Source organism: Balaenoptera acutorostrata, chromosome 15 (genome assembly GCF_949987535.1).
Source record: "Balaenoptera acutorostrata chromosome 15, mBalAcu1.1, whole genome shotgun sequence".
NCBI classification, from domain to species: Eukaryota; Metazoa; Chordata; class Mammalia; order Artiodactyla; family Balaenopteridae; genus Balaenoptera; species Balaenoptera acutorostrata.
In genome coordinates, this window is record NC_080078.1 from 42,144,871 (window position 1) to 42,165,347 (window position 20,477).

The 20,477-nt window shown below is 47.2% G+C and overlaps 1 protein-coding gene and 1 pseudogene across 2 annotated transcripts in view; both read left to right on the forward strand.

The window, feature by feature from the left end:
- The first annotated feature begins 206 nt into the window (after window positions 1-206).
- On the forward strand, window positions 207-249 carry LOC114239104 (U6atac minor spliceosomal RNA; annotated as a pseudogene).
- A 10,042-nt stretch (window positions 250-10,291) lies between these two features.
- The window catches only part of RIN2 (Ras and Rab interactor 2), a 226,810-nt gene continuing 216,624 nt past the window's right edge, over window positions 10,292-20,477 (forward strand). For both annotated transcript variants that reach the window (XM_057529593.1, XM_057529597.1), the window contains exon 1: window positions 10,292-10,440. The gene's annotated coding sequence lies outside the window, so the exon portion shown is untranslated. The remainder of the gene's footprint in view (window positions 10,441-20,477) is intronic.

Here is a 20,477-nt window from a genome sequence, read left to right on the forward strand (position 1 = left end):
GAGGACAGTGTACCAACAGACAGTGGCCAGGCCATAGGTAGAAAGAGAACTCTGACCCACAACCTGCAGCAACCAGCCCAGAAACCAAGCCGTTATCTACAGTAACCAGGATTGTAGGACATCGGACCACTGTCTCTAGCCACTGGTCCAGGAAACCAAACAATACCCTCTGTAGCCATTGCATTGTTCCAAAGTGCCCAGAACTTGTGTTGTACAAAAGGAGAGAAGGTTAACGCTCCCCTTGACAAAACAACCAGAACTTGATTAATAACTGACAGCCTCCTGATTTTGTCCCGATTTCCAACGTGGGACCAAGCAGAGAAGCCAAACATGCTCCTGAACCAGTCACATAGGACGCTCACGGCAAGTCAGCCCGCCTCCTGCTTCCCCAGCCCAGCAGCCCTGGTCCCGGCACACCTGAACTGAAGCTGCCTCTTTTCTCCGCTGTAAAGCTTTCCCAACCCCCTACCTGCCTTCGAGTCTCTGCCAAACTCAAATAATGGTGGCCGACTCCCTTGCTATTGAAAGCTCTGAAAAAATGGCCTTTCCTTGTTCTCATTTGGTTGGTCTTAATTTACTGCCGCCGAGCCAAGAGCCTCAGTCACACAGCTGCAAGGGAGTGAATTCTGCCAACAAACACATGAGCTTAGAGAATCCAGAGGAGGGTGCAGGGGTCTCAGCTGAGGCCGCAGCTCCTGCCAACACCTGGACTGAAGCCTCGTGAGGACGGGAAACCCAGCTAAGCTGCACCCAGACTCTTGACCCATGGAAACTGTGAGATGATACAGGTGTGCTATGTCGGGCTGCTACGTGTGTGGCGATGTGACACGCAGCCACAGAAAACGAGTACACAGATCCTTACGCTCACGAGGAGTGACACAGCCTGGAGCCAAGCTTGGACCTCCCCCAGTACATATACCAGTTAGAATAGCCAGTACCTTCAGAATGTCAGGCCTGAGGGGTACCACTGCCAGAAAGGGGCAGCAAATGTAACAACATACACCACCTGAAGCAGAATTACTGGAATGGCCACACCAAAAGTTTCAAATAAGCCTGATAAAAATGTTAAGAAGGAGAAATTAGCCACATGAAACAAGAATCAGACATCACACAAAAGGGAAACAAGTGGAAATATTATATGAAAAAGAATAATTCAGAAAATGATAGGTGGAATAAGGAATAGATGGATACCGGGAATTCCCTGGCAGTCCAGTGGTTATTACTCCATGCTTTCACTGCTGAGGGCCCGGGTTCGATCCCTGGTTGGGGAGCTAAGATCCCACAAGCTGTGCGGCGTGGCCGAGAAAAAAATAATAATAAATGGATGCAAAGAACCGATGAGCGGGAAGCCGTGATCCAGGACCTCTCCAAAGAGGCCTCGGGGGAGACTGGAGATGGGAGGTGGAGAAGTTAAAAGGCTCGGAGGACAGAAGTCAACGCGCAGATCCAGAAGGAGAGGAGGAGAAATTTGAAGGCGTGTCTTTAACTTCCCCCGAAATTAAAAAAGATGAAAGTCTACCGAAGGAAAGGTACATAGGGCACCTCACTGTGGATGGGGAAAACGCTCAGACCCCATCATAGTGGAATTCAAACACATTGAAGACAAAGCTATTATTCTTCAGCTTCCAGATGACAGAAGCAGACCACCTACAGTGGAACAAGAATGAAACTGACCTCAGGCTTCTCAACAGCCATGTTCTGACCAAGAAGACCAGGGAGTTAGATTTCTGAATAAATATGACTCTGGACCTAGAACTTTATAACTAGCCAAACTGTCATTGAACTGTGAGGACGTAATAAAAACATCCTCAAGTCTATAAAGTCTTCAAGAGTGCGCTCTGTGCCAGCGGTGCAAATATGCAAAGGACCACAGAGAAAACAGCTCGTGCAAAGGCTCTGAGGCCGGAATAAGCCCCGTGTGTTCAAAGAACAAAGGAAACACCAGAGTTGGGTGGTTGGGGGGTGATGGGGTTAAAGGCAGGGCACAGGCCAGAATGTGAGGACTCTGTGAGCCTTGAGAAAGACTCTGGATTTCCTGAAGAATGATGAGAAGCCAGACGGGTGAGCAGGAAAGGAATGGGATCCAATTTCCCCTCTAACTGCAGTACATCATTCTGCTGGCTGTGTGTAGAAAAACCCCATAGCGGGCAGGAGTAGATGCAGTTTTCCAGGGAGAAGGCTCCTGGGCTTGTGACGTGGTGGTGGCTCAGCCTAGCCTGGGGGCAACGGAGGTGGAGAGAAGGGGACAGGTTCAGGTTAGTTTTGTAGGGAGAGCAGGAAGGTGTCATCGATGTGTCTGTAGTTGGAACTAAAGAAAAAGCAAAAGTTAAGTCTTTGTAGGTTAACAGATTTGTAAACAGACTTATCTTGGGGATCATTTTGAAATGTATGGAAATACCGAATCACTTTGTTGTGCAACAGGAACTAAGGTAGTGCTGTAGGTCAATTATACTTCAAACAAACTCATAAAAAAGGAGATCAGATTTCTGGTTATCAGAGGCAGGGGTGGGGGGAGGGGGGAATTGGCTAAAAGTAGTCAAAAGGTACAACCTCCAGTTACAAGATAAATAAACACTAGGGATGTAATGTACAACATGATAAATATAATTAACACTGCTGCATGTTATATATGAAAGTTGTTAAGAGAGTTCCCATCACAAGGAAAACATTTTTTATTTCTCCAACTTTGCATCTATAAGAGATGATGGATATTCACTAAACTGATTGTTTTATCAGTTGTATCAGATTGATGTATGTAAGTCAAATCAGTATACTGTACAATATACAGTACTGTATGTCAATTATATCTCAATAAAACTGGAAGAAAAAAGGTAAGAAAAAAAGAAAAAGCAAGAAATTAAGGAAAATGCAGAGATAGGGAAGTTTGGGGAGAGTTTTAGGGGAGCAAATTAGGAGTTCTAACTTTGGTATGAAAACACTGAGTAGCTGTTACCTCCCAAGCGTAGAAGATGTAAGAGGACTGTCGAGTATAGAAGTTTGTCGAACACGTGAGAGGTCAGGGCTGGGTTACAGATTCATGATCATTGGTATAGATAAAGTGTTTAATTAATTCCCCAGAGAGAGTGAATGTGTAAAGAGATGGGGCACGGGAAGGGGAGGGGGGGACTCACTGGAGGCTGGTGTCACAGGAAGAGGCAGCAAAGGAGAAGAAAGAGGAGCAGATCCAGAGAACATGCTGTTGGCACAGAAGCCAAGAGAAAATGGGGTTTAATTATATGAGGGAAATCAATTTGTGGGGGGTAAAATGAAGAGAGGGAAGTGCCCACGGAATTGGCAACATCCTGGCAATGGCGACTGACAAAAGCCATTTCAGCCTAACATCAGAGCAAATGGTGGGTGAGGAAGACGCGTCCTTGGGACAAAAGTGACGTGATTTCAGAGTTACAGGTAGCCCAGTCCAGGGGACAGCAGACTTTTCAATAAAGGGCCAGGTGGTGAATATTTCAGGCTTCGTGAGAAAGATGATGTTTTAAAATGTAGGTTTTATTATTATTCAGGTTTGGCGAGGCAACAGCTCAGGAGAGGACTGCCACTGAAAAGACAGTTTGTCGCTCACAGTTTCCAAGAGGAGGGCGCACAGCACACCATAGGGGGCCTCGTGGGTCAGGAGGCAGAGGGTCCCTGGGAAAACATGGGCGGGAGACTTTATCGTGGTTTCTGCAGGAAGGAATGGGTGAGGAAGGGTAAGCAGATTTAGGATTGGCGAGTTGAATTAACTTCAGCGGGCTCTGGGGTAGAGTGACTGTCCCTACTTCTTGCCTGGTACCTGGCCTTGGGTGCCAGATTAGGGCAGGTGGACAGGGGCCCAAGTGGGAGAGCCTGATGAGGGAAGTGGCTGGGGTGTGGGTTTTGATTGGCGGGTTTTCATATGAAAGGCAGGCTCAGAGGGTGAGATGTTTGCTTTCTCTAGGGATTTGCTAACCCAGGGAAGGGAAGCCCCCCGTTCATTGTCAGCAAGGCCCCAAGATGTCAAAGCATCAGAATAAAAAGACAAGCTTAATACATAAGGTCTCTGTTGCAGCTTTTTTTTTTTTTTTTTTTTAACTAACTGGTCTCCCAGATTTCTTTTTTTTTTTTTTTTTTTAATTTTATTTATTTATTTATTTATGGCTGTCTTGGGTCTTCGTTTCTGTGCGAGGGCTTTCTCCAATTGTGGCAAGTGGGGACCACTCTTCATCGCAGTGCGCAGGCCTCTCACTATCGCGGCCTCTCTTGTCGCGGAGCACAGGCTCCAGACACGCAGGCTCAGTAATTGTGGCTCACGGGCCCAGCTGCTCCGCGGCATGTGGGATCTTCCCAGACCAGGGCTCGAACCCGTGTCCCCTGCATTGGCAGGCGGATTCTTAACCACTGCGCCACTAGGGAAGCCCTGTTGCAGCTTTTTAACTTTGCTGTTGAAGCATAAAAGCAGCCACAGACAATATGCAAATAAATGTGGCTGGGTTTCAATAAAACTTTATTTACAAAGCAGGTGGTGGGCCAGACTTGGGGCACAAGCTGTGGTTTGCTGACTCGTGTTTAGTCAAAGAAATCAGAACAATTAGAACAGAAGCAATAGGCAGAGGTATCACTAAAGAAAAGTTTTTAAAAGCTGCAAAAGAAATAATTACAGACAAAAATCAAAATGTTTGTGTTGCATACCAAATCAGTGAGATGGTACTCATACTCTAACACATCCTGGAAAAATGCTTAAATTAGAAAGATGAAGAAAAAGTCTAAAAGCAGGCAAAAGCAGTGCTTATGATAATGAAGAAAAACAAATCAGGCTGAACTTAAGACTTCTCACTAAGATTAAATATTAGAAAGTAATGAAGCAAAGTTATAGAGTTTTGAAGAGACAAGAGATCAGTTATTTATTTGCTGTTCCAACACTTAGAGACTTGAAACAAAAACAGTTACTCATGTCATTGTGTGGGTTGGCTAGACTCCCCACTGGTGGTCCTTTTGCTCTGAGTGGTGTCAGCTGAGGTCGCTCCCATGGCTGATTTAGTGGGAGCTCAGGGCTGGACAGTCCAGGATGGCTCAACTCACATGTCTGCAGGAGCAGCTGCCAGTCTCAGACTCTCTCCACGTGGTGTCCCATCATTCAGTGGCCTATCGCGAGGTTACATGGCGTTGGATCTCATGAAGGCAAAATGGGGGCTGCCAGGGCTTTGAAGTCCTAAGGCAAAGCCACCCAGCCTCACTTTTTCCATGGTTAAAGCAAGTCAGAGGGTGAGGCTAGATTTGAGGAGGGGGAGATGGACCGACCTCTTGATGCAAGAGTGGAATGCACACGGTGGAATGAGAGAGATGGCCAGTGCCAGCTCTGCAGACAGTCCATCACAGAAAGCAAGAATTCCACACACATTCGTGTGTAAAGAGATAAGGTTTCTCAGACACAAGTGTGCTCAGCAAACTCATGTCCCTTATGTCCCTGAAAAAAAAAGTTTTCATATTATAGTCTAGCTGGGCTATAATCTATTAAGCTATATTTCTAGTGGATGAAAAGGGAAATCGTTAACATTCGCAAAGACACGATACAAAAGACAGGTGATCCATATTGAAACGAGTTTAAACATTGAATGAAATCTAAATAATTGTTATACATAGAATTGAAATCTCAATTCAGATACAATTAATTCTCAGCAGATGAGTCAGGTAGAATAAAAATAATTATTCAATGATGTAAGTTTCTATCCTAAAGCCCAGTATATATAAGCAAAGACTAGAAAGAACGGGGGGCCTGGGCCTGGGACGTAAGCAGGGAACTGGACAGCAGGGTAAATCCCACAGTGTACCTGGGCGGTGTACCTGGGCAGAGTCAGGGCAGGCAGTTTTCAGATAAACCAGAGATAGCCAGGAGTCTTTATTTCTCATTCCCTCAAAACTGCTCCTGTCTCAGAAAAGGGCACCACTATTCATCCAAGTCCCCCCCCCTGAAAACCTAAGCAGAACGGGGCAGGGGGTTCCTCTTCCCCCTCCTCCACAGGACTTCTTCAGCATGCCCTGAGGACTCGTCCTCCCACTGGGGAAGGTTTGGGGTATAAACACACAAACACAGGCAAGCACGTGCACACACAATTTCAAAAATGCCATCCTAGGTGTTTCATTGTAACCCAACTGTCTCAAAGGAGACAATATTTTTTCAGTTAATGTCAACACATATTTACTCTTTTTAAGTCACCCGCCAAATTTAGTCAATGTACTGATGGCTAAACTCAACTAAAGTGTAATCTAAATTGCATCCAAACGTAACACAGGAGAGATGTAAAGGAGCGTGCCCTGGTGGTTCTATCTGCATAGTGTAGGGGAGGCAAACTTTCCCTCTGTCTTCTTGGAGTCTCTGTCTGGGCCCAAGGCTTAAGTTGCCGTAAAGCAGATCAACAGAAGTAAAGCACACAAATTCTATTTTTACATGTGCATAGGAGCCTTCACAGGAAAACCCCCAAAGTGATTAAGCCTAAGTGCTTATGAACTAGGTTGAACAAAGAGTGATTGTGAAAAAGTAACTGAAATATACAAGGAAGCAAAGAGGAGATAAGGGTTCTTTTCATGTGTTTGTTCAGATTCTTCTTAGGCTCATATATTTATCATATAGCCACAGTGCCTGGAACTATGCCTGCCACCCAGAACAGAATCATAATTGAATACAGGACTGAATGAACCACTCCGTGTTAAACAAGAACTACACTTTTCAAATGACTGGAGAAGCTACGAAGAGATAAAGTACAGTCAGTTTAACCCAAAAGCATAGAACTCAGAAAATGGCAGGGGTTTAGAAAACCCCCAAACCATAAAACAAGATGGCAAAAATGGAAACAAATTCACCAGTTGGGTTTAAAAAGAAAATTCAGTTATATAACCAAAAATTCAGTTGCTTCAAAAAGACTCATCTAAATAAAAAGATGCAGAAAGATTTAAAATAGAGGATAGACAAAAGAATTTATTAAATGAATACAAACACAAAGAAGGCAGGGGTCATGATATGAATTTCAGAATAAATCAGGACAAACACACTTAATGGGGCAAAGGAGGTTTATTATACTGATAACTATGCCATCCACGGTAAAATCATAGTACACGTAAATATTTATGTACTGTGCAACAGCATGAAAATGCTAGAATATGAATGGTAGAAAATTCAAAGAAAAATGTCAAAACTCCAAGTGAAAGGGAAGATGTTAACACATCTGCCCTAAGTGCATTTTATTCAAGAAGGTGGGTAGGGGAGAAGGCAGGATATCCATTAGGAGATTGGCAAAGAGAATAGTAAAAATAAACGACATGGAGAATTAGAATAAATATAAAAGATGAATTCACATTTAATTAATTGGTGTTCAAGTTCAGTAATTAACAGTTTTGAACAACTACTATATGCTAAGTATGAACTAGATTATGGGGGGTGTTTAATAAACCTTCTTTTCTGATAAATACGGAATTTTTTTTTTCAAAATAGATCATATACTAGGTCACGAAGAAAGCCCCAATTAATTTCAGGGTGGCTATGGGGATTGAGCAAGGTAATGTTACCCATTACCACTGCAGATGAAAAAATAAAGAATGGCCATCATTATTATTGTGATTACGGTACAGCTCAGACCCTGGAGTACAAAACCACTCTTTTGAGGTCATTCTGTGTGCACAGGACACTCACCTCTACTTGCCCTGCTCGACAGAGGAGAGAAACAAATTGCTGAGTTGCCAGCTCTGGGCAATGCTTCCAGACCAGTGCTGCTTGGTTTACTCTGGAAGGGAAATAACTTCATTAGAAATGACATTTTCTTGGCTGGCTGGTCCTCAGCTGACAGAAGTGCCCCTGGAGCACTTGTGATCTCTGCAGCTGATTGGAGTGCATGTTGCCATCTCCAGGGACCCAGAGCAGGAGGCCAAACCTGCCGAGTGTAAGTCCCTGAGAGGGTCCAAGGCTTGTTATTTTAGAGTTGTTTTTTTTTTTTCCTGGCGTTTTCTCTGACCACCTATTTTAAATTGCAGCCTCCCCAGCACTCTCTCTTCCCCACCCCCCAGGTTAATTTTTTTCCATGGTACGTTTCATCAGCCATGTCACATATTTTCCTTGCTTGTCTGGTTTCTGGCCTCCCTCCCCATGAGACCGTGGGTTCCAGGAGAACACAATGTTTTATCTTTTGGTTCCCTGCTATAGCCCCAGAGCCTACAACAGTGCTTGCACATACAAAGTTGCTACTCAATAAATAGTTCTGATGAATAACCCCAAATCCATCTCTACAGTGAGATGTTTTCCGGTGGGGGGGTGGGGTAGGGGACAGGGCCAAATGGGCCCCGAGTTCTGGAATAGATTGAGCCTGTGTCCACAAGACGAAGGAAGTTTTCAGGAGGGTGCCTGGAAAGGGAGACAGGGAAAAGGACAGGAAGAAAGGAGCGGAGGCCATACCTATTCAGCATTTACCTGGGGCACTTTGTCTACAAAACACAATCAATCCGGCGGAAGAAGGGAGACAAGGAGGAGAGATGTGGGACCAGGTCTGTCTCTGTCTACTTCTCCCTTCTGCCAACATATCCAACCTTCAGGAATTCCTGAAGGTTCTACCTGCAAAATAAATAAGAATCCATACTTCCCTCCAGCTCCAGTGCCACCACCCTGCTCTGTGCCACCTTCATCTCCAGCCAGGATTATCTCAACAGTCTCCTAACTTGTTTCCATCTTTGCCCCTTATAGTCAACGCTCCTGTGCAGCATCAGGCCCGTCTTTCAGCAATACAGCCAGACCACATCACTCTCCACTCAGACCCTCACGATTTCCAGCCAGCGGCTCAGAGCCTTTGCCCCTAGTTCTCTCCCCAGGTATTCCCTTCCTCACCTGCCCAAATCCCACCTTCTCAAGCAAGCCTCCTCTGACCACCCCACCTGTTGGATCCCACACACTGCACCACACACTAGCACTCCCCAACCTCCTTATTTGGCCTCCTTATTCTACTTTTTCTTTGGTTCCCTATCACTGACTTCTTCTACCATCCCAGATAATTAACTTATTGATGTTCATGGTTTACCCTCTGCCCCTGCCCCCCCCAGAAGGCCAGCTCCACCAAGGCAGGGAGATCTTTGTTTCTCATCAATAACAAAGATCTTTTCATCTTTTGTTCCCCAGCTCATCCCAAACATTAGAGCAGTGCCAGGCACATAGCAGGTGCTCAATTCTTTATTGAATGGTTGACTTGGAACAGAAGAGAAGCACAGTGGGCTATGTTTTCCTGGGAGCTGAGCTGATTACAAATGAAAAATAAATTTGGGGATTTTAGAAGGCAGGATTCACAAGAGCCGACACCAGTGAAATCCAAGTCGCCTCTTTGGCTACTGGTCTGAAGCAGAACAGGAGCAAAAATAAGGTCTTTGTCCATTTGTTTCCTTTTTCTGCTCTGTCCGAAACAGGTGTCTTTGCGGGTTTTTTTGCGACACCAGCTACTTCGGTAACTCTAACGCTGTTGGGTATTTCTCTGCAAAGGTGCTCTCCCCAGCGGGGAAGTGGGAAAACTCAGCAGCTCACCAGGGACCCGCCCGACTCGGAAGAAAGACGACTGCTGGTTCCTGGCCGGCAACCGGCCAGCAGCTCCCCGCCTGTCCGCGTCGCCTTCCCAGGGGTGATAAAGGTCTCCCAGCGCGGAGCCAAACCACATCCCCCCTCCCCGCCGCTCTCGCTCCCGCGGGGCCGGGGCTGGGTGGCCCTGAACACACAGAAACCAACCCAGGCGGCCCCCTACCCAGCGAGGACGAGCAAAACACCTCGCGGCGGGGACACGGCGCGGCCAAACCGGGGACGAAGGGCCGCGCCCACGCGGGCCTCCCCAGCTGGGGCTCCCAGCCCGCGCGGCGGATCTGGGTCCGCTGGGGGGCGGCGGGGCTCGTCACGGGAAGGGGGTGCAAGCGTGGGGGCTGCTCTGTGATGGGCGGACAGAAAGGAGACTGGGCCGAGTCTCGAGAACAAAAGTCCGGTCCTCCTCGGGGAGTGAGAAGAGCCGGGCGGCGGCGCCGAGGCGGGGCGGGAGCCGGGCCAGCCAAGTTCGCTCTGGGTTAGATCAACTTTCTGGTCCAGCTCTCTCCTCCCTGCAGCCTGGGTCCCTGGTCCCCGGGTGAGCGCAGAGGCTGCGCGTCCCCGCAGCGGAGGGTGGGCGGTACCGGGGGCGCTGGGGGCCCCGGTCGCGCAGGCGCCTTCCTCGCCCCCCTCGGATTCCCCCGCCCCATCCCTCCCGAGCGGTTGGGGGAGGGGGATGGCTAGAGCTGGAGCCGAGGGAGGGCGGGAGGCAGACACAAAGCCCTTCCCTCGCCTCCCCCTCCACCTCCCCTCCTTCTCTTCCTCCTCCTCCTCCTCCTGCTCCTCCCGGGCGGGGAAAGTCAGCCCCGCGCTAGTCCGCGGGGCCACCGGTCGCCCCCGCCTCCGGGACCTGCGGGGAGGGCCTGCGCGAGGTAAGGGGCGGCGGCAGCGGAGACCCCACCCCCTGTGCCCGCACCCGGCGCGCCGGGAGACTCCTAGACTGGGGCGGGGGCGTTGCGGGGTTCGAGGCACGGGTGCTGCTCCTCGCACGCTCCTCCCCTGAGGCCTGGGGGCAGAGCGAGCGAGCGGCCTCGGGGGTCTTGGGGACGGGCGGGGGAGGGGGGAACAGGGAATGGGGGCGCCGGGACGGGGGCACGGTGGGCTTCCGGGCAAGGATCTTAGGCAGACCTCTGCCGGGGGGAGGGGGGGTGAGGGGCCACCGAGGCTGCGGTCACGGGGTGCGGGTGCGGGCGCGCGCGGCGGAGGAGGTAGGGACTTTGGTTGAGTTCTACCTGCGGGGACGCCTACGGGGTGTCAAGTGCGCCCTGCACCGGCGCGCGCGGCCCGGAGCGGGGTCGCACGCCCGGGTGCCCGGCGCAGACCGGGTACGTGCGCTCAGCCCGTGAGCGGGGCGGACGCTCGGGCTAGGGATTTCCTCCCCCGGGGGGAGAAGCCGGACGGGGGGCAATGGGGTTGTTGCGGTGATTGATGGCAGGCGGAGGAGGAGCCCGGGTTCCTGCCGGGAAGCAAGGGGGCCACTTTCCCACTTTGAGGCCTCCTCGCCCCCCACCCCCCGGGCTCGGCCTCCACCCTTGGCCTCGGCTCCCACCAGCGCAGCGTCCACCCACCCGCGCCCCTCGACGGCCGCGGGACGGCGGGGAGTTTGCAGAATTCAGCTTTAAAGCCTGTGATGTCTTGCCAAGAAATACAGGGCGCGACCGACCCCCTGGGCCCTAACCGGCGCCTCGCTTCTCCTCAGAGCTCTCAGATCCTGGGGTGGGGGTGGGGGGGTGCTTTCCTAAGTCAGCAGAGGAAGCCGCGCACGAACCCAAGCGCTGTGGAGCGGTAGTTTCTTGCAGGCCTGAGGGTTTCAGGCACAGTGGGATTTCTTAGGAACATGCTGTCATCAACAAGGAAACCCCAGAGCACTCTTCGGACCAACAGGACTTTGTAAATATTGCAGCAAAAGCAAACATCTGGCGGAACTCGGTCATTAAGAAAAATAGTGTTTTAATGCAATATTGAAAAACATCAAATTTCATGTAAAAAATCCACAGTGAACAAAATATCAACATTTTACATCAAGTCCGGGTTGTGGTTATGACCTTGCATCATTGTTCAATGGAAGCAGTGTTTCCAGTTGCCCTGTTTATCTGGACCCCACCTGGGGGTTTATGAGGCTTGACAGTGGCATGCAGCAGATTATGCAATGCCGACTTTGTATATAGTCATGGTTTTTTTTGGTTTTACTATGAAATTTTTTAAAATTGAAGTATAGTTGATTTACAGTGTTGTGTTATTTTCAGGTTACAGCAAAGTGATCGATTATACACACACACACACACGCACATATATGTATATTCTTTTCCAGATTCTTATACTTTATAGGTTATGTTTTTGACTGTGGAACTCTTACTAACTTTTTACCCAGTTCATATATGCAAGAGTATTTTGACGAGTGGACATAAAGGCGGGCATTTTCTCTTTTCCAACGTGTCTCTAGAACAATCGTGCAGTCCCTGCTCTGGCACCTCCACAGAGGGCATCGGGGGCCGTGGGTTGGGAGGGGCCTGGGGGGAGACTCACATTTGGGACTCTAGAAAGAAGACTGGTGGTTGACAGGAGCTTTGGGGTTTGGGGACTCTGCTTTCAGCATTTGGAGTCTGGGGACGTGAGAAGACCAACCTGCTACCGTGACCTCTTTGTCTGGAGACACTGTCCCACAGACAGGTTATCTGAGTAGAGAAGGAGCCCTAAAATAGTCCACCCTTGACTCCCGACTCCCATGCAGGGGTAGATAGGAGCAGCTTGACTCCCAGGTCTGTGGTATGCGCTTGTTTAGAGATAACTTCCCAGCAGCCCGCTTTTCCCGGCCTGAGGTCCTCCTCCCCTTCGCCAAATTCAAGGGCCACTACCCACAACAAAGAGGAGTTCCTTCTCCAGAAATACCTCTTTTCAGAGGTAAATCCTCCCCCTCTGCTTGGAGGAGACAGATAACTCATTTCTCCTCTGTCCAAGGGCAGTCAACGCTGGGAGGTCAACCTCAACTGGGCCCAGTCAGCACACACTGCCTGCATTCCATCATTTTGCTCTTCGTCCCATTCCCCTTGTATATCCAAGCCTCCTGACGATCCTTCCAGATTCCTCGTGGTTTCAGCTGGGAAGGATTCCCTGAACTCCCTCCTCCTCTCCCTGGTACGACACCAGAATTCCTTGGGTGTGTATTACTTATGAACAATATGCAATGGCCGCCATTTGCCCACGGTGAACTTCCTAAGGGTGAAAGCCAGCTCCTAGGTTTTTTTTAAAATTAATTAATTAATTAATTTATTTTTTGGGTGTGTTGGGTCTTCGTTTCTGTGAGAGGGCTTTCTCTAGTTGCGGCAAGCGGGGGCCACTCTTCATCACGGTGTGCGGGCCTCTCACTATCGCGGCCTCTCTTGTTGCGGAGCATAGGCACCAGACGCGCAGGCTCAGTAGTTGTGGCTCACGGGCCCAGTTGCTCCGCGGAATGTGGGATCCTCCCAGACCAGGGCTCGAACCCGTGTCCCCTGCATTGGCAGGCGGACTCTCAACCACTGCACCACCAGGGAAGCCCCAGCTCCTAGTTCTGACACTTAAGGAATGGGTGTTGAACAAGTGAACAGAAGTATCCCCCTGTAAAAAGCGTTTTGAGGAGTTACAGGGCAATAAGTATATCCTTAGCAGATAATATTTTTTTTAATGTCACTATTATTGCTCTTGACATTTTATTTTTTTTAATATTTATTTATTTATTTGTCTGCACCAGGTCTTAGTTGTGGCATGCGGGATCTTCGTTGCCACGTGAGGGATCTTTAGTTGCAGCATGGGGAATCTTTTAGTTGTGGCATGCAGGATCTAGTTCCCCAACCAGGGATCGGACCCGGGCCCCCTGCATTGGGAGCGTGGAGTCTTAACCGCTGGACCACCAGGGAAGTCCCAGCAGATAATACTTTTATAGTGCTTTATAAAATGCTTGTCCAGATAATATCTCAGTTGTTTCTCACAGCAGTACTAACAATTCCATTTGTTAGGTGGGAAAACAGAGGCCTGGAGAGGTCAAAGCACCAAAGTTGGAACCAGGGCTTCAGGCCCAGTAATCATTTTGCTGAACCACTGCTGACTTGCTAGAGGTGGCCCTGCTCAGATGCACATCCCACGCAGTGTATGTCCAGAGCAGAATTTACACAGTGGTGTATTAGGAGGCAGTTTTACTAAGGAATTACTGGAGTTACTCGGGTAAAATGCTTTAGAGAAATGCTAGTGTTAAGCAGGTTTTCCACTGCAGGACTTTTCAGTGCCTTTATTATCATTATGTGCATTGGGACTCTTTAGGATGACTCCATGACATGTAATGTTTGCCAGCTTCTTTTGGCCACAGAACCATGGAACGTCTTCCGGATGCAGTGTTCTAAGAGGTCCACTTGGGGAAATGTTGCTTAGTTCACTCAAAACCTTCTGACATCTAGGCAGTGTTCAAGGACCACTAGTGTGCAGAATAGTAAACAAATGTATGTTCTGGACATTTAAAAGGCACAGTAATGCCCCCTTGTAAATTTAGAGTAAATTGTTGGTTCCCCAGCTTCTGTGCATCTGATTAACACGAGTCAGTTCTCCCAGGTTTGATCAGATCTGAGGGAACTGGAGGAATTGGGTAGACAATGCAGACAGGCCCTAGAGAGCATGGGCCCTTCATGCTGCTGGAAGCAGGCAGAGCTCACCCAGCCTCCCCGGAGAATCCCTCAGATGCAGCTGTTTCTATGGAGTGGCCGCTTAGGGGCTCTTGTCCTGATGGTGGCTCGTCTTGGTTGACCGCACCCATTGAGTGGGAAATACAGTTGCCTACCTTCTTCTCCCCCTGGGAGCTGTGGATCCTGTAGGGCATCTATGTCTACATTTACTCGTGAAGAGGAAGCAACAGTCACTGTCTGAGTGCCTGGGATCAGAAACAAAGGGCTGCTGATGGTCATCCCTCATCCAGGTCCCCCACTGCAGGAGGTACAGCCCCCAGTTCAGACACACCCATTGTTTGAAATTGTTTTGAATTAGAGCGTGCCTGCAATCTACTGTTAGGTACTTTTCACAGATCAGTGACCCTGGCTGTTCAGGCTTTATTGCATTTAAGAGAGGAGATGAACAGTGGATTCCAGAGTTCGTATTTCAGGGATTCAGAGGAGAGTGGTGGGTTAGGAGGAGCCTTGGGAAAGGTGAGGCCATGATCAGAGAGAGGCTGGGTGAATCTAACGTCCGTCTGCTTTTGGATGGAGGCATTTCTAGGTTTCCAGTGCTGAGCAAATTATCTTACAATTTGTCTCATAGATTTTTCCAAAGCACAGAATCTAAGTAGCTCATTTAGAGATCTGTAATTGAATAGGGTGGTGTCACAGAGGTCAAGGAAAGGAATGTTTTGAGAAAAATGGGCCTATCAGATGGGGTGGGTGTTCGTGAGAGGATGTGTGCATGTGCGTGTGCATGTGCGTGTGTGTGTGTGTGTGTGTGTGTCCTTCTGCATGTGTGGCCAAGGAAGAGGGTGGGGAGGAAATACCGAGTGTGATTTCCAACCCGCTGAGTTTTAAAGTCCTGTATGTTACCTGATAGAAATTGTCAGTAGGCAGCCAGAGTCAGGGAGCCACTGGGGTGCTGTGGGGACTGGAGCGGGGGAGTTGGTGAACTCACCCAGAGAGAAGCCACGGGCCAAGCAGAATGGGGTCAAGGTAGAACCTAGAAGCCCACATCCAGGTCCAGGGAAGGAAAGAGAAAGAGCCTGCATTGATTATGAGCCGGACAATCCAGAACTTTCAACCCGCTAGTTCTTGGCCAGCATATGTTGTGATTGACCAGGGCCCAGGCTTACCCCAGGTTGTGAATTTTTTTTTAACAGACATCATATTAGTTTCAGGTATATAACTTAATGATTCAATATTTCTATATATTGTGAAGTGATCACCATAAGTCTAGTTAACATCCGTCACTGTTGAGCTACAGAATATTTTTTCTTGTGATGAGAACTTTTAAGACCTATTTGCTTTTAGCAACTTTCAAATATGCAATACAGTATTATTAACTATAGTCACCATGCTGTTCATTACATTCCATGACTTATTTATTTTATACCTGGAAGTTTGTACCTTTTGACCATCTTCACCCATTTCTTCCCCATCCCTACCCGCTGCACCTGCAACTCTGGCAACCAGCAATCTGTCCTCTGTATCTATGAGCTTGGTTGTGTCTGTGTGTGTTTTTAAGATTCCATATGTAAGTGAGACCGTAAGGTGTTTGCCTTTCTCTGTCTGACTTATTTCACTTAGAATGATGCCCTCAACGTCCATTCATGTTGCTGCAAATGGCAAGATTGCATTCTTTTTGATGGCTAGATAATGTTCCATTATATATATGTACTGCATCTTTATCTGCTCATCCATCAGTGGACACTTAGGTTGTTTCCATATCTTGGCTATTGTAAATAATGCTGCAGTGAACATGGGGTGCAGATATCTTTTCAAGTCAGTGTTTTCATTTTCTTTGGATAAATACCCAGAAGTGGAATTGATGGATCATATGGCAGTTCTAGCTTAAAATTTTTGAGGAACCTCTGTACTGTTTTCTATAGTGGTTGCAGCAATTTACATTCCCACAAATAGCACACAAGTGTTCTCTTTTCTCCACATTCTCACCAGTATTTGTTATCTCTTGTCTTTTTGATAATAGCCATTCTAATAGGTGTGAGGCGATATCGAAGTTCCCTCATGATTAGTGATGTTGAGCATCCTTTCATATGCCTGTTGGCCATATGTACATCTTTGGAAAAATGTCTGTTCAGATCCTCTGCCCATTTTTTAATCAGATTGTATGATTTTTTTGCTATTGAGTTGTATGAGTTCTTTACGTATTTTGGATATTAACCCCTTATCAGATACATGATTTGCAAATATTTCCTCCCATTCTGTAGGTTGCCTTTTCATTTTGTTGATGGTTTCCTTTGCTGTGCAGAAGCTTTCTAGTTTGATGTAGTGCCACCTTGTTTGTTTGTTTATTGTTTTTGTTGCCCTTGCTTTTGGTGTCAGATCCAAAAAATCATTGCCAAGACTGATGTCAAGGAGCTTGCCACCTATATTTTCTTCTAGGATTGTTATGGTTTCAGGTCTTATGTTCAAGGCTTTCATCCATTTTGAGTTAATCTTTGTGTATGGTGTAAGATAGTGGTCTAGGTTCATTGTTTTGTATGTGGCTGTCCAGTTTTCCTGACGTCATTTATTGAGGAGACTGTCCTTACCCGTTTTTAAAATTCTTGGCTCCGTTGTTGTAAATTAATTGACCATATATGTGTGGGTTTATTTTGGGGCTCTGTTTTCTGTTCCACTGATCTAATGTGTCTGTTTTTATGGCAATACCGTACTGTTTGATCACGATAGCTTTGTAATATAGTTTGAAATCAGTGAACTTGATGCCTCCAGCTTTGTTCTTCTTTCTCAAGATTGTTTTGGCTATTTGGGGGCCTTCTGTGGCTCCATACAAATTTTAGGAGTGTTCTAAATATTTCCGTGAAAAATGCCATTGGAATTTTGGTAGGGATTGCATTGAACCTATAGATTGCTTTGGGTGGTATGGGCATTTTTAACAATGTTAGTTCTTCCAATCCATGAGCACAGAATATCTTTCTGTTTAATCCCTGAGACATGTGGAGTGTCAGCTGAGAGTGTGAATAGAACCACATCAGTTAATACTAGCAAACTGACTCAACAGAATTATCACATATTGAATGAATGAGTGATTAAATGACACTGTTTTTGGTAGTAGAAACTTCTAAAACTTGCTAATGCTATGGTGAAAGTCTAAACAGAGCCATTTTGCAGAAGTTTCTTAAAAGATAAAGTTGGATTTGAGGAGGAGCAGGGGATGAAGTTATGGGCACTCCATGTGAGATGTCTTATTCTGGTCAAGAATCTTTGGTGGCAAGGAACCCCATTAGTAACTTTGAATAAGCCCAAAAGTTGTAGGAAAGTTTATGAAGGTATGCCGATTTGTTTAAGCCATCATTTTTTTTTTTTTTTTTTTGCAAAAATCTTTATTTTAACACCTAAAGGAAAGAATCACATGTCCACTCCAACAGCTTCACCGGCTTTTTAGCAGTGATTTAAATGATGTTGCTGCGCTTCATAGTGTACAAATGAGAAACTAATTTAGGAAGTGCATTACCAAACTCGGGTCTACTCTCCCGCCGCACAGCAAAACCAGTCTACTGACACCAATTTTTGGTGAAGGAAAGTGTGGTGTTTATTTGCAGGGCACCAAGCAAGGAGAATGCCCGTGCTCAAAATACCTGAACTCCCTGATGGCCTTCAGACCAGGGTTTTTCAAGGCAACATTAGGGGTAGGGGTCATAGGCTACATGGTCAGCTCATGGACGTTCTTCTGATTGGTTGGTGGTGAGGTGACAAGGTGATGTTTCTGGAATCTCAATCTTCTGGTTCCAGCGAACATGTAGACATCATGTAGTTGCCATCCTCCACCTGGGTGGGGGTCTTAGTTTTCGCAAAACAACTCAAAGATATGGATCAGATGTTAGCTATATCCCTTGAGGAGGAACTAGGAGTCCTGCGGCTGTTTTATGGCTGAATTGTTGTTTAAGCTATTATTACTTTTCTTGTTGGACTGCTTTTCCTTTGTTTCTGCATTTTCTCACTTCTCTAATTATTGACTACCTGACTATGCTCTTTGGAACTCGTGGAAGGCCTAGAAGACTAAAATTTTTTTACAGACAAGAAGTGCAGGACTCTGAGGTCTCATACCTCTGAAGGCCCTGCAGGGCCCTGCTTGGTTTCAGGTGTTCTAATTACTGTGAGCTTCTGTCTCATTTGTATTTGATCATGACTTGTGGTCAAGTGACAGTCAATGGAGTTATTATGTAATTCCCCCACTTGCTTGAAATTCTCAAAAGTTGAGCATTTTAAAGATAAGGCTTGGTGGAAACATTTGTATTTTACCATTTTTAATGAGTTAAGTCTATTTTAATTGAGTAGGTTAAGTCTATTTTAATTGAGTAGGTTAAAATTGAGTCAAGTCTATTTTAATTGAGTAGTAAATGAGATAAACAACAGATATTTTAGATTTCATGTATATGATTTCATGTGTTAGGTCAGACATGCAAAATACAGAAATCCAAACATTCAGCTAGTTGAAATATTAGCTCAATGAACTCTATTTGCTTTAAAAAGCTTTTTTTTTTCCTTTATTGAAGATATCACCACAGGTTTTATTACAAATATCTAACTCCCCATTGCATTTAAACTCAGGTTTGAGTACAAGAACATTTTTGAAAAATGAATTGAGGCAGATGTCTCTCCTGGATGGTTAGGGAGGGGCGCCTTCACAGGTCAAATTGCTCCTGGACCCTGTGTCCCCAGAAATCAGCCAAGACCCCCATGACCCCGCAGGGCCAAAACCAGAGACCGTATCCCTGTAACCAGCCTGGGGTTTGTCTGCCTTCAACATGTGGTGACAGAAGGTGAGATGTCATCTAAACAACCATCCTCGTCTCACGATCCAGACTTTGTTCAACTAAGTGCTGTGCGTTCGTGACTTTTTATCACACAAATACTTTAACTTTCCATGTAGTCAAATGCCTGTACTTTTCCTATGGATTTCTTTAATTGGCTCCTGTGTGTAGAAATCCTTTCTGCATCCTCAGTCAGTGAGCCAGTTACAGTTTCTTCTTATTTTGATGCTTTCAGTTTTACAGATGACTGTTGAAATTCATTTGGAATCACTTGGCAGATGGTTTGTGAAGTAAGAATGCAACTTAATTCTTTTTGTTCCCCACTAGTTTACCCAAAGGCCCAGCATCATTTGGTGAATAAACCCAGCTCTCCCCAACTCTGTAAAACATGCTGTATTTGGCTGAGCAAGTCCCACTCCATTTTTTGCCTCTTTATCTTTCTTTCCTTTCTTCCCCCAGATTTTCTTAGCAATGTTCGCCTTAATTCTTCCCATTAGTTTTATTCCATGGCATTAGTTTGGAATTGTACTAGGCCTAGCCACTGATTTGGGAAGACCTGAGACATCGTTTTTGATCCTCTTCCCCCAGTAGTTGAATTAGAGCCCGTAGGCATTTCTTGTGCAGATTCAGGCCTCACTGATTTCCTAGGCAGCAGGGTGCCTGGGGAAGAAGATACAAACCTGGGCTGGTCCTGCAGGGATGTGTTTGCTTTTGGTTTCAGTGATGCTGGGAGACATGGGTCCTGGCTGACTTTCGGGATGGGGGCCAAGGTTCCTTTGGGATCTGACCTCTGCAGGTATCCCTCTGTAACTCCCGGCCTGAAGGGCCCCTGGCCTTGAAGGGGATACTTACAAACACTGGTGAGGACGGGGCAGGGTGGTCAGTGCTCCACTCACGCTACTGAGTCCAAGCTCATGCTGTTCGCCACATGACAGGGCAGTAAATCGAGAGACGAGTTGTTGGGGGAAGGAATGGTGACTTTATTTGGAAAGCCAGCAGACTGAGAAGATGGTGGACTTGCGTCCCAAAGAGCCATCCCCCTCTCTTAAACTCTGTTTCCCTGGGACTGTGGTACCTCCTGGGGGTGGAGTCATGTCAAAGAGCAGGGGCTGGCAGAGGGCAGCGACCTCTTTCTTCCATGCTAGGGTGGCGTGGCTGCACGTAGAAGGGGCACTTCCTCCTGTCCCGGGTGTCACAGAGGAGCACAGTGGAAGGGATTAGCTGGACGGACGGGGTGGTGTCTGTGAGCTGGTATCCACTGGGTTTGGGGTAGAGGAGGGTCCAGTGCAACGAACGAGAACCAGGAGGAGTGTGGACGTTTGGGGGAAGAACGCGTCGTTCACTGTGCCTCCACTCAGGACCCGAGCTTCCCCGCCTCGGTTCTGTGAAGTGTGGAGAGAGGGAGGCCGTGGTCCAGGCCCTCTGAGGGCTCCTAGACCAGGGAGGCAGGTG